Here is an 11,795-nt window from a genome sequence, read left to right on the forward strand (position 1 = left end):
CCTTCTCCTTCAACCACTGGCTTGCAACGAAGCTTGAAGGGACACCTACATTTCCTAGTCCTAGTGTCTCTTCTGATATATTCTTTTTTCCCACACCTATACTTGTCACTCCTTTCACAGCCAATCAACACAAACGTAGTCCTTCCTCTACTACCTGGGTTTGTATCCGACCTTAAAATCACCGCCACAAATCCGTTTTCATGAGCAACGGATCGAGCCCACCGCAAAACATCATCTCGGCACTCAAACACCTACAAAACAATCCACATAATTTAAGTTTTCTACCAGTATTCATTTTATTAAATCTGTGACAAACATTAACATTATAACCTGAGAAGTATTGAACGCATCGGAACAATCAACATGTGGTTCATTCGCACCACATGCTTCTTCATTTTCATAATTCATATCCGCTTGTTCAGACATTATTTCATACATCCACTCATCTTCGTACATCTAACCAACTCAAACAAAAAATGACCATACAAACAAATTAATAATTTTAAAAAAATGGAAACTAAATTCAGAAAACATCACATTTTAAAAATAGTTACTCTTCTTACGAATCAACTTGATCCGTAAGTTGGTGTGTCACTGTTACGGATCAAGTTGATCCGTAAGTAATCTGTACGTTCGCGACACAGTCACCACTTTTTGCGTATCTCGTTTGCCGCCACCGACTACCGCAACGCACCTTCACTTTCACCGCACCTAACCGTTCACAACGAACCAACGAACCCGAGACAATGTCGCACATAAACCACAAAAACAACAAACAAAAATGGCAACTATGTGAAGCACAAGAAAAAAAAAAAAAAGCTAAAGACATTTTTGCCATTTATAAATTTTGTTAGGTGCACCTAACAGCACTCTTCACCAACATACCCATGTGTTCATTCTCACAAAACAAAATGTTTAAGATACGGACACAGGGACACAGATTGCGTTAGAGAGAGAAACCTCGGATCCAAATTGTTCTTCTAAAGTTCTTATTCTAACAACAACTAACCGTATCTATTGTCGAACTCTTTCTTCCCTTTGAATATGATATATATAATATGCAACTTTGAATTGTGAGGTTAGATTCTTACCACCCACTTTCTATTCCCCTCCCATGATTACTTTGTCTTTTTTGATTGAAAGCTAAGTTTCCCTTTTTTCTTTCTTTCTCTTTCCATTTGATAGATATAGTGTGCATGTGAAGACAATGACATTTCCCAGAAAAAAGTGTTTCTTAAAGACCCAGCAAAAATTCATGCCTTTGATTCCTGAATACACACACTCCCTTCAATGCCAACACCAATACCATCTTCATGATTACGATTGCAATTTGTTTCTGTTTGGTGGGGGGATCTTAAAAATTTGAGCTTGGATGCAATGTGGGTTGAATTAGGGCAGTTATAGGAGTCCTACATGTCAGAGTGATCCTCTTGGATCTTCTACACAATGGCATTGTTCCGCAAGTTCTTCTATAAGAAGCCCCCAGATGGGCTTCTTGAAATCACTGAAAGGGTTTATGGTACGCTTTCTGCTGGCTCATTTTCTGTAAACACATTGGTTCTGGTGGAACTGAAGAGTGTTGGCTTTCTTCTCAGTGCAAATATTTCATCATCCTTATGCATATTGTCTTGGTGGGGGGTTGTGGTATGTAAGGCTTGCTTTGCAGATTCAAAGTGTGAACAATGTTGGCTTCTGTTGAATGCAAATATTTCATATTTATGCATTTTTGTGTTAGCGGGGGGTTGTGCTGTAAGGCTTGCTTTGAATATTTAAAGTTAACAATGGGAATAGTATAATGTGAAAACATTGGCTTCTGTTGAGTGCAAATATTTCATTTTTATGCATTTTGTGTTAGTGGGTTGTGGTATGTATGGGGCTTATATTGCAGATTTAGAGTGAACAATAACTATTCTACAATTTCATTTCGCAGTATGCTCAATAGGCTGTTGACATCTTGTTTGTGACTTGGCTGAATTGATGTTTTATCGCCTAGGCATACATATTATTTGTGGGAGGAATGGGGGTAATGGTAAGAACCTGGATAGAGTTGACATGAAATACTCTGCTATTTTTGTTTTCTTTGTGCAGTCAGTATTTATAAATGGTGACATATTGTCCATTGATGATTGTTGGGGACTGGTGACTGAAAGCTTGCACTATACTTGCTTGATGATTTTATAATCTCTCAGAATTTTGGCCTTTTGATTTTAGATACTTGCTACTATGCTTATATGTATTGGCATGTCATATTACTTGGTATTTGGTACATTTCTTCACCATAAAGAATTTTTATGTCCTACATATGTCTGATTGTGATTATTTTGTTGTTTCATGTTTAGTCTTTGATTACTGCTTTACCACGGATGTTATGGAAGAAGATGAATATAGAGTGTATATAGGAGGAATAATTGGGCAACTTCGTGGTCACTTCCCCGATGCTTCATTTATGGTGTTCAACATGCGGGAGGGAGATAGCCAAAGCCAGATTTCAAACATTTTGTGTGACTATGATATGACTGTGATAGACTATCCTCAACAGTATGAAGGTTGCCCATTACTTACCATGGAGATGATCCACCATTTCTTGAGATCAGGTGAAAACTGGCTTCAACTTGGCAACAAAATGTTGTCTTGATGCACTGTGAACGAGGTGGTTGGCCATTATTAGCATTTATGCTGGCTGCGCTCTTGATTTATAGAAAGTTGTTTACAGGGGAGCAGAAAACACTAGACATGATATACAAGCAAGCTCCTTGGGAACTTTTGCAGTTGATGTCACCGTTGAATCCTTTACCTTCACAATTGAGGTATCTTCAGTACATATCAAGAAGAAATGTTGGTTCAGAATGGCCTCCTCTTGATAGGGCACTTACTTTGGACTGTGTAATTATAAGACTCATTCCTAATATGGGTGGAGAGGGTGGCTGCCGTCCTATATTTAGGATGTATGGACAGGACCCTTTTATTCCTGCAGATCGAACTCCCAAAGTTCTCTTTTCAACTCCAAAAAGGAGCAAACTTGTCCGCTATTACAAGCAGGTGGTACCTAAGTCCTTTTACTTCAATATGCTTTTTTACAATTCAAGCTAGGCCATGATTCAAGATAATGAACCTACTGTTCTTTGTTTTGTTCTTACTATTTATGTTGACACGTTCCTTCCATTATATGATTATGTTAAATTATATCATTTTCAATCATAAGCAATGCTGTGGAATTCCTTTATTGAATTACTGTATACATACAGACAGGAAGACAACATATATAAAGACAATGGTAATCCAACTGAACATCACTTCTTTTCTTTTTCTTCTTAAAATATGGCAATTTTTATTCAAAGTTACCATGCTAGATGAAGTCAGTGATTACCAAAATTATTTAAATAAAATTGGAACTATGTTAATTCATTTTAAGCAGGATCTTTCTAAATGTTTTATGTCTATGCAAATTGGGGAGGGGTTTGTGTTGCAAAATGGTGGTGGGGCTGGTGGCTTTGATGCGATCTGAGAAGGGATGGTTTGAGCAGGAAATGGACCATCTTTGCTCATGAACAGAATGGAAGAAAACCTGTAGAGCTTTAAAGGAGAATACCTGTATGGAGATATTATTGTCCATGGGTTGCCAATCTAAACTAGAACTGAGAGTATGCCAATTATTTTGCAATGATGATTTATCATATCATTTCATTGTATGGGTTAAAATAAATTTTGCTCTCAAAGTAAGCAAAATTTGCATTAATTGATCTAGGGGTGTTATGATTTGTATAAATACAGTTTGTAAAACTCAACATAAATTTATGTTAAATGTAATTACAATTTGGATATTTTGTTTTAACTTTATACTACAAAGGATTTGATCAGTTGACACTGATGAACTGAGTTAAAATCAAAATGAAGTATCATTATTTCTTCATTTACCTCTATTTAAATTCTACTTACACAGGGTTCTTAAATAAGGATTTATTGTTTTCCCCATGTCCCTTTATTTATTTTGGTTACAGGCTGATTGTGAACTAGTTAAGATTGACATCCATTGTCATGTTCAAGGTGATGTCGTTTTTGAGTGTATTCATCTGAACAGTGATTTAGAGCATGAAGAAATGATGTTTCGGGTGATGTTTAATACAGCATTCATAAGATCAAATATTTTGATGCTTAACCGTGATGAGCTTGACATATTATGGAATGCTAAAGACTACTTTCCTAAAAACTTTAGAGTGGAGGTACTAATCTCTCTTTTTCTCTCCTGTTTTTAATAAATGATTAGCTATAAAACCAACTTGATGTTTATCAGGTATATATTGTATTTCTGGTTGAAGGTTCTTTTCTCAGATATGGAAGCTTCGTCTTCTGTTATTTCAATTGATCTGCCTCATGTTGAGGAAAAAGAAGGCCTACCTGTTGAAGCATTTGCTAAGGTCAAGGAAATTTTCAGCAATGTGGACTGGCTAGATTCAAAGGCAGAGGTAGCAAGTGTGCTCCAACAGATCACAGCATCAAATATCCTTCTTGAAAGATTGGACAGTGGGGTTTCTGCTTCAACAAGTGGCTTGCGAAAGGAGTCATCTGGAAAATTTAAACTTGATTCGGAGAAACACAGTGATTCAAAGAATCTGACTTCAACAGTTCAGGAGAAACTTTCTATGTCCTCCATGGGATCATCAGTGGATGTTCCTATGGATAATAAGACAGAACCATTACAATCAAAGGCATTGCCAGGAAATAACATTGAGAGTCTTGAATGTTTAGGTCAGGGGAACCAACCTATTGCCTCATTTGGGCTCTCAACAGATTCAGATTCTACCGAAAAGGCACACAATGATTCAAAGAATCTGACTTCAACAGTTCAGGAGAAAGTTTCCACCTCCCCCTTGGGATCATCAGTGGATGTTCCTACGGAAAATAAGACAGAACCATTACAATCAAAGGCATTGTCAGGAAATAACTTTGAGAGTTTTGAGTGTTTGGGTCAGGGGAACCAACCTATTCCCTCATTTGGGCCCTCAACAGATTCAGATTCTTTTAAAAAGGAGGTTGAATCATTAGAAACAAAACAATCATTGGAAAATGATACCAAGTTTACTGCATGTATGGCTCACGAGAATCAATCTATCCCCTTAATTGAGACATCAATGGATGCAAATTTAATAAAAAAGGAGAGTGGATCATTAGAATCCAAGGAGAAGGATATTGAGTCATTAGCATCAAAGAATCTTTTGGAAAATGACACCATGTGTCCTACATCTGTAGCCCAGGGGAAACAATCTGTTCCCTTAATTGAACCATCCACTGATTCAGATTCATTGGAAAAGAAGACTGGTTTGTTAGGGTCAAAGGAGAAAGCAATTGAATCACTAAACTCAGAGGCATTGTTGGAAAATGGTAGCAGATTAAAATTTGAGCCAAAGCCACTTCCAGAAATTGATACAAGAAGTCCTACTTCTGAAGTTGAAGGGAAACGTTCTATGTCCTCATCTGAATCTTCTAGTAATGCTCCTATGGAAAAGTACAAAGATCCTCTAGAATTAAAGGCATCGCCAGAAGATAACATCAAGACTCTTGCATCCATGAGTCAGGGGAAACAACTTATTCCCTCATTTGGACTCTCAACAGATTGTAGTTTTACTGAAATACCAATTGTATCATTAGAATCAAAGGCATTGGTGGAAAACAATGCCAAGGTTCCTACATCTATGGCTCATGGGGAGCAGTCTATGCCCTTAATTGAACCATCAAAAGATGAAAATTCAATGAAACAGAAGATGGGATCATTAGAGTCAAAGGAAAAGGATACTGAATCATTAGAATCAAAGTCATTGTTGGAAGATGATACCAACTGTCCTCCATCTATTGCTCAGGGTAAGCAATCTTTTCCCTTAATTCAACCATCGACTGATGAAAATTCAACGAAAAAGATGGGACAATTAGAACAAATGGTATTGCCTGAAAATGATGTCAAGAGTGTCAAATCCACAGTTCAGAGGAAACAATATGATCCCTTACTTGAGCCGCCCATTGATGCAAACCTAATTAGAAAAAAGATTGAACCTCAAGAATTGCAGGTTGCACTTCAGCTTCCCACTCAATCTAAAATAATTTCACCATGGGTGCGTCCAGCTGTTCGATCTGCTTCAGCTTCTTATTTTAACTCCTTGCAAGGTTCACCTGTAGCTATCTCAAGGTATCATAGTGCACCATCAGCTCTTGGAATAACATCTGTGTTGCAGGATCATGCACCAATGGATATCAAAGAAGTCACTCATGCAGTGACAGTATCTCCTCTGCCTTCTACTTTGCCTCCTTCTGACTCCAAGGTGCAAAATTCTTTAGAGCCTAGTTCTACCATTGTTCCTCCAACATCATCACCACCATTGCTTCCATCTTTACCATTAAAAACTTCAGTTGATGCTCTTACTGCCATGGAAAAGACTTTTGGATCCTTTGCTCCTGCAGCTGTCACTGCTCTTCCACCACCACCACCACCACCTCCTCCTCCTCAGAGCGAGCATACTTCAAAATTGATGCAATCTAATGTTACACAGTACCCTGAAAATACAATGCTAGATGAAGGTAAGAAATCATTGGTTAGTCCTCCTCCATCCCTTTCAATGCCTGCTCCTCCAACCACATCTCTTTCTTCTCCATCATCTGCCACAAAGAGCTCATCCTTATCTCATCCTCCACCCCCTTCCCTTCCTGGAACATCACTTTCCACTGCCAAAGATGCATTTAAAGGTCCTCCTCCACCACCGCCTCCACCTACCCCTCCACCTTCAACCAATCAGGCTTCGTCATCCTTGATACCTCCTCCTCCTCCTCCACTGCCTGGGTTTCCTTATTCAGCCTCTCACCCTCTTTCTTCTTCATCGAGTATGAGCAAGTCTGTTGCTACACCTGGCCCTCCTCCCCCACCTCCACCTCCTAGTCATTCTGGTTCTACTCCATCACCATTAGCACCACCCCCCCCCCCCTCCTCCAGCTTCCGCATCCCAAAATTCTTTGTCTAAGAACTCTGCAAATGTTCCACCTCCCCCACCTCCCCTTTCTGCCAATGGGTTGTCAAAATCTGCAGTTCCTGGACCACCTTCTGCTCCGTTTAGTGCAAAGGGACGTGGCAGCCTGTTGCGAGCTAATCCAAAAGGTCAATCTCAGACTAAAAGGAGCAATCTGAAACCTTACCATTGGTTAAAATTAACGAGGGCCATGCAAGGAAGCTTATGGGCTGAGACACAGAAACTAGATGAATTTTGTAGGTATGTATTAAGTCTTTCTAACTTTAGTTATAAAAATCTGAACTTATATGAATTGTGTTTACTGTTTTTTCTTATTTTAAAACCTTTTTGGTCTTAGGGCTCCAGAGTTTGACATGTCAGAACTTGAGAGTTTGTTCTCTGCAGCTGCACCAAATTCTAATGATGGAAAAGGAGGAAAATTGAATCGCCGCTCCTCGCAAAAAGTTGACAAAGTTCAATTGGTATGCCTTTTCATTAATAGTTAATACCTGTCCAGCCTAATTAGGTCAGATATTAACTAGTGTCCGCTGTTAGTAAAGACAACAGAGAAGTAGCTTTTCATCTTCATTTATCATCCCGAAAGGTCCCAAAAAAGCCCTTTATCTATTCTCATACTTTTGAAATCATTAAATTATTAGGTCTAAAATTTAAAAACAAAATTATTAGAAATTGAAATTTTTATATAAGTGCTTCAATTCCACCATTTTCTCTTGACCGTGCACATGTATGTGTAATGTTTTTCATTATAGGAACATTTATCTGTGTGAATTGGTTGTGATCTATCTGTGTAGGTTTTGTTTAGTCTCCTGGCTGTGTCTTATGCCATTCATGAAGGCTTAAGTTCTTCATATAATTCTTGTCAAGACTCAAGAGTCAAGACTTTTTATAGAATTTGAGTTCTTGAGAAAAGATTCGTGTTACATTGCAGATTGAGCTCAGGCGGGCGTATAACTGTGAGATCATGCTCACAAAAGTCAAAATCCCTTTGCCTGATCTGATGGTGAGATACTATTCATTATGATATTTATTAACACAATTGCTATGAACTTTTGATTTGAATTTATGTCCAAGAGAACATTCATTCTCAATCATTATTTTAAACCTTTGTAAATCATAACTGCTTAAGGAATAAGTGATCTGGAAGAATTTATTGTTTCAAATGGGTACTTTTTGACTTATCATGTGAGTGTATACTCTAAGTTAATTCTACTAGTTACAGCTTTTCATAGTCAACCTTCTCACTTGGCTAATGCCGCACAAATTGCACCGCCTCCTTTTTCTCTAGCCTTTTCTAATCACATTGCACATGCCATGATCCTCCGCAACCACCACCAGCCATTTTCACTGACTTCCTTAGGTGGTATGAGGAATGTTAGGCCTTTGGTTCCACTGTAAAATAGTATATTATGACACTCTAAAATGTTTTGTTCTTTCTTCCTCCAAATCTTCATAGGCAATTTAAACAAACCTGATTTATTCAATTTAGTGTTGTAGAACCTTCTAAACCAAACTCAATTTACACTTTCAGTTCACCTAATTGAGAAAACAAAATGTATTTCTAAAGTATTCTGGCCATTAGGTATTCGATATTGTTCGCCTGAGCAGATATCACGTGGTTGGGTTATACCTGAATAGCTGGTGATTATATTAACAACCAATAATGAATTTATGACATTTTGAAGGTAGCGTAAGCTATATAATCTAGCTTTAATTAAGAACTTGCTTATATTGTTATTATTTTATTATTATATTCAACTTTGAATTCAATAATTGGTCATATTTTAACACTTTAAACCTGCAAAAGGTTTAAGATGTGTCATTTCTTCCTTGAAAAAAATACCTATCATGGTCATCTTACACTCCCTTTGCCTTAAAAAAGTTAATTTAGTAGTTGTCATTTAATCCTCCTTGTAATGTTATTTGTCACATAATTTTTTTCTTGACTACTGAATGCCCTTATTTTGTTTGAAGTTTTAATTGAAAATCCCAAATTTTAAACCATTCAATTAGTCGGATAGGAATGCCTCCAATCACAGAGAAACATGCCAATTTATACATGTATTCTCTCGTGCCAATCGTTGTCTTTCAGTGTGCTGTGCTTGCATTGGATGATTCAGTATTGGATGTTGATCAAGTTGAGAACCTCATAAAATTCTCTCCAACCAAAGAAGAGATGGAAACGCTGAAGGTATCATGCCCTTTTCTTGTTTCTTTTACCAGAACTTTATGTCATAAGGGGAACATCAGCAACTTTGCTACAATCTATGTTTATTTAAGCTACAGCCGTACTTTGTGTGCAGAACTATAATGGGGATAAGGACAACTTGGGAAAGTGTGAACAGGTAAGTGGAGTTTTACCATTTGTTGCTTTTAACTCATTTTTCCCACTTAAGCAACTTGTGTTAGGATGACTTGTCTAGCATTAATGGAACAATAAAAGTTTAATCAGTAGTGAACAATATAACTAGACCCACCAATCTCTCTCTCTTTTTTGTATTTTATTTTATTTTTTATGTAAACCTGTGCATACATTTATGACCAGTGTTAATTTTGCAAATAGAGATATCATTTAAGGTCAAGCTCAAAAATGTCATGATGAGAGAGAAAGGTAGAGAGAGAAACAGAGGGTGGGTGAGTGAGTGAAACAGAGAGTGGGTGAGAGAGAGGTTCCAGCTCGGCTACGCCAGAAACGGGTACTGCCATCACGATGCTGATACAGTGGTGGCACAAAGAGAGGCAGGGAGGAGTAGAAACTAGAGGAACGCCTCAGATGTTTGTTCGTTCTACTTCACATGTTTCTCGAAAGACATGAAGGAAAAGGACTTATGGATTGGGTTCAAGAAGTGGGGCGATGTTAGGGAGGTGTTCATTGCAAACAACAAGAACAAAAATGTAGGAGATACGGTGTTGTTCGTTTCAAAGGGTTGATGACGTCAAAAAACTAGAGAGACAACTGGATTCTTTGATCATCGGAGGACTGAAACTACATGCGAATCTCCCGAAACATGTAAGGGAGTGGAAGTCGACAGAGTATACCAACAACGATCATCAGCACAGGAAGGGACTACTCAAGGAGAACCTAGCTAACTGAGTCAACGACAAGGGCAGGGAAGGGAAAGAACTAATGGCACTGTATGGTGGACATCAGGAACAACACCACCAACAATAGACTGCCCCTAGCTCATACGCTAAAATTGTAGCAACAGACAACAATACTACGACCAAGAGGTGGATACCGACACATGCGCAGATGCTGAGAACGATCTCCCACTCGTTAGTCCAGGTAGCGATACCCATGGAGCAGAGGACATGGTTCAGCACTGCCTGGGTAGGTACCGAGGAATCTGGCAGCATTCGATAGGCTAGAAGACGAAATTATGTGGGATGGAGATGAAGATATCAAGCCAAGGTACCTTGGCGGTGACATGGTGTTACTTAGGGGCCTCACTGATACGAGAGCAGAAGAAATGTATAAAGAAGAGGCTGAAAATGGGTTGTCAATGTTCCATTCGCTGGAGAAATGGAACCCAAACTTGAAACCTGGCTTCAGGCTTGTTTGGGTTCTTTGTTGGGGAATCCCATTACATGCATTGGATGTGGAAAGCATCAAGAAGATTGCGATAGGGGTGGGGGAAGTGGTAGACATTGATGACGATGCTGAAGACATGCAATGCTTGGACAGAGCACGAGTGCTCGTCAAAACACCATGGCAACCCATAATCAACCACACTGTAACAACGACTATTAATGGGTGTGATTATGTGATCAACATAGTAGAGGAGACGTTCTACTTCCCGTGTAGGTGTAAAAACTGTGGGGGGAGTATGTTCGGGTCTTTAGAAGAAATCTTTTCCGACGAAAGCAAACTAGGGTTGGCTCTATCGTCGAAGATGGCGTCGTCCGACGGTGAAGTTCTAGCGATAGCTAGCCTACAGGTCAAAACTGGAGTTGAGCAAAATAGGAGCGTTGGGGATCACAATTATCCACTGGTCACTGTGTCATGCCAGTACTCCTGGGTATAACCAGGACTTACTGACACATGGACCTAATCATAGTAGGCTCTGTAACACAAGCCCTGAACAAGGGGAAGCTAATGGAACTAAGTTTGACGGAAGATAGAGTGCTCACCAGGCGCGGTAGGAAGAAGCTATGGTTGACAAGAACAAAGAAGGTAACGGTCAGAAATTGCTGTTATGGGAGGATCAACAAAACAAAAGCTATGCCTTGTCACCACTAAAATTAGCTTCCAGTCCTAAAGCATGTGAACTGTTAAAGGAAGCTTCTAATGATTGGGACATGGCAAAAAGCATGGGAGTAAAATACAGCAACCAGGAAAACAAAATGATAATCAAATTGGTCAGTATGGAAGAAAGAGATAAGGGAGAGGCTCAGAAGCTGGGAAATAGTGAAGGTGATTGATGAAGATCATGTCATACAATATAAGGGGGCTGGGGAGGGGGTTAAAGTGGGCCTCAATCAGGAAATTGGTCAAAAGAGAGTGTGTAGAGATGCTTTGCTTACAAGAGACTAAAAAAGATGTGATGGACAAGGCTCTATGCCAAGCTTTGTGGGGTGATTCTGATGTTAAATGGGAACTACAGCCGGAATGCAATGGTGCTGGAGGTATTCTGTGCATGTGGAGTGAGCAAATATTCAAACTAGAGAAGAAGATTATTGGCTGTGGCTTCATTTACTTGGAAGGAATATGGGTTGCTGAAGGTGCCAAAGTGACGATAGTGAATATATACTCACCATGTGGGCCTGGGATCCCAGCCATGCATGACA

General features: G+C 39.0%; 1 pseudogene across 1 annotated transcript in view; it reads left to right on the top strand.

The window, feature by feature from the left end:
- The first annotated feature begins 879 nt into the window (after nt 1-879).
- Nucleotides 880-11,795, top strand: part of LOC100809379 (formin-like protein 18) — a 24,099-nt pseudogene continuing 13,183 nt past the window's right edge. Inside the window, exons 1-9 of the transcript XR_005888257.1 lie at nt 880-1,078; nt 1,186-1,519; nt 2,340-3,039; nt 3,999-4,220; nt 4,317-7,250; nt 7,348-7,471; nt 7,939-8,010; nt 9,100-9,198; nt 9,311-9,352. The product of XR_005888257.1 is annotated as a formin-like protein 18 (transcript). The remainder of the gene's footprint in view (nt 1,079-1,185; nt 1,520-2,339; nt 3,040-3,998; nt 4,221-4,316; nt 7,251-7,347; nt 7,472-7,938; nt 8,011-9,099; nt 9,199-9,310; nt 9,353-11,795) is intronic.

The sequence above is a fragment of the Glycine max genome, chromosome 14 (assembly GCF_000004515.6).
Source record: "Glycine max cultivar Williams 82 chromosome 14, Glycine_max_v4.0, whole genome shotgun sequence".
NCBI classification, from domain to species: Eukaryota; Viridiplantae; Streptophyta; class Magnoliopsida; order Fabales; family Fabaceae; genus Glycine; species Glycine max.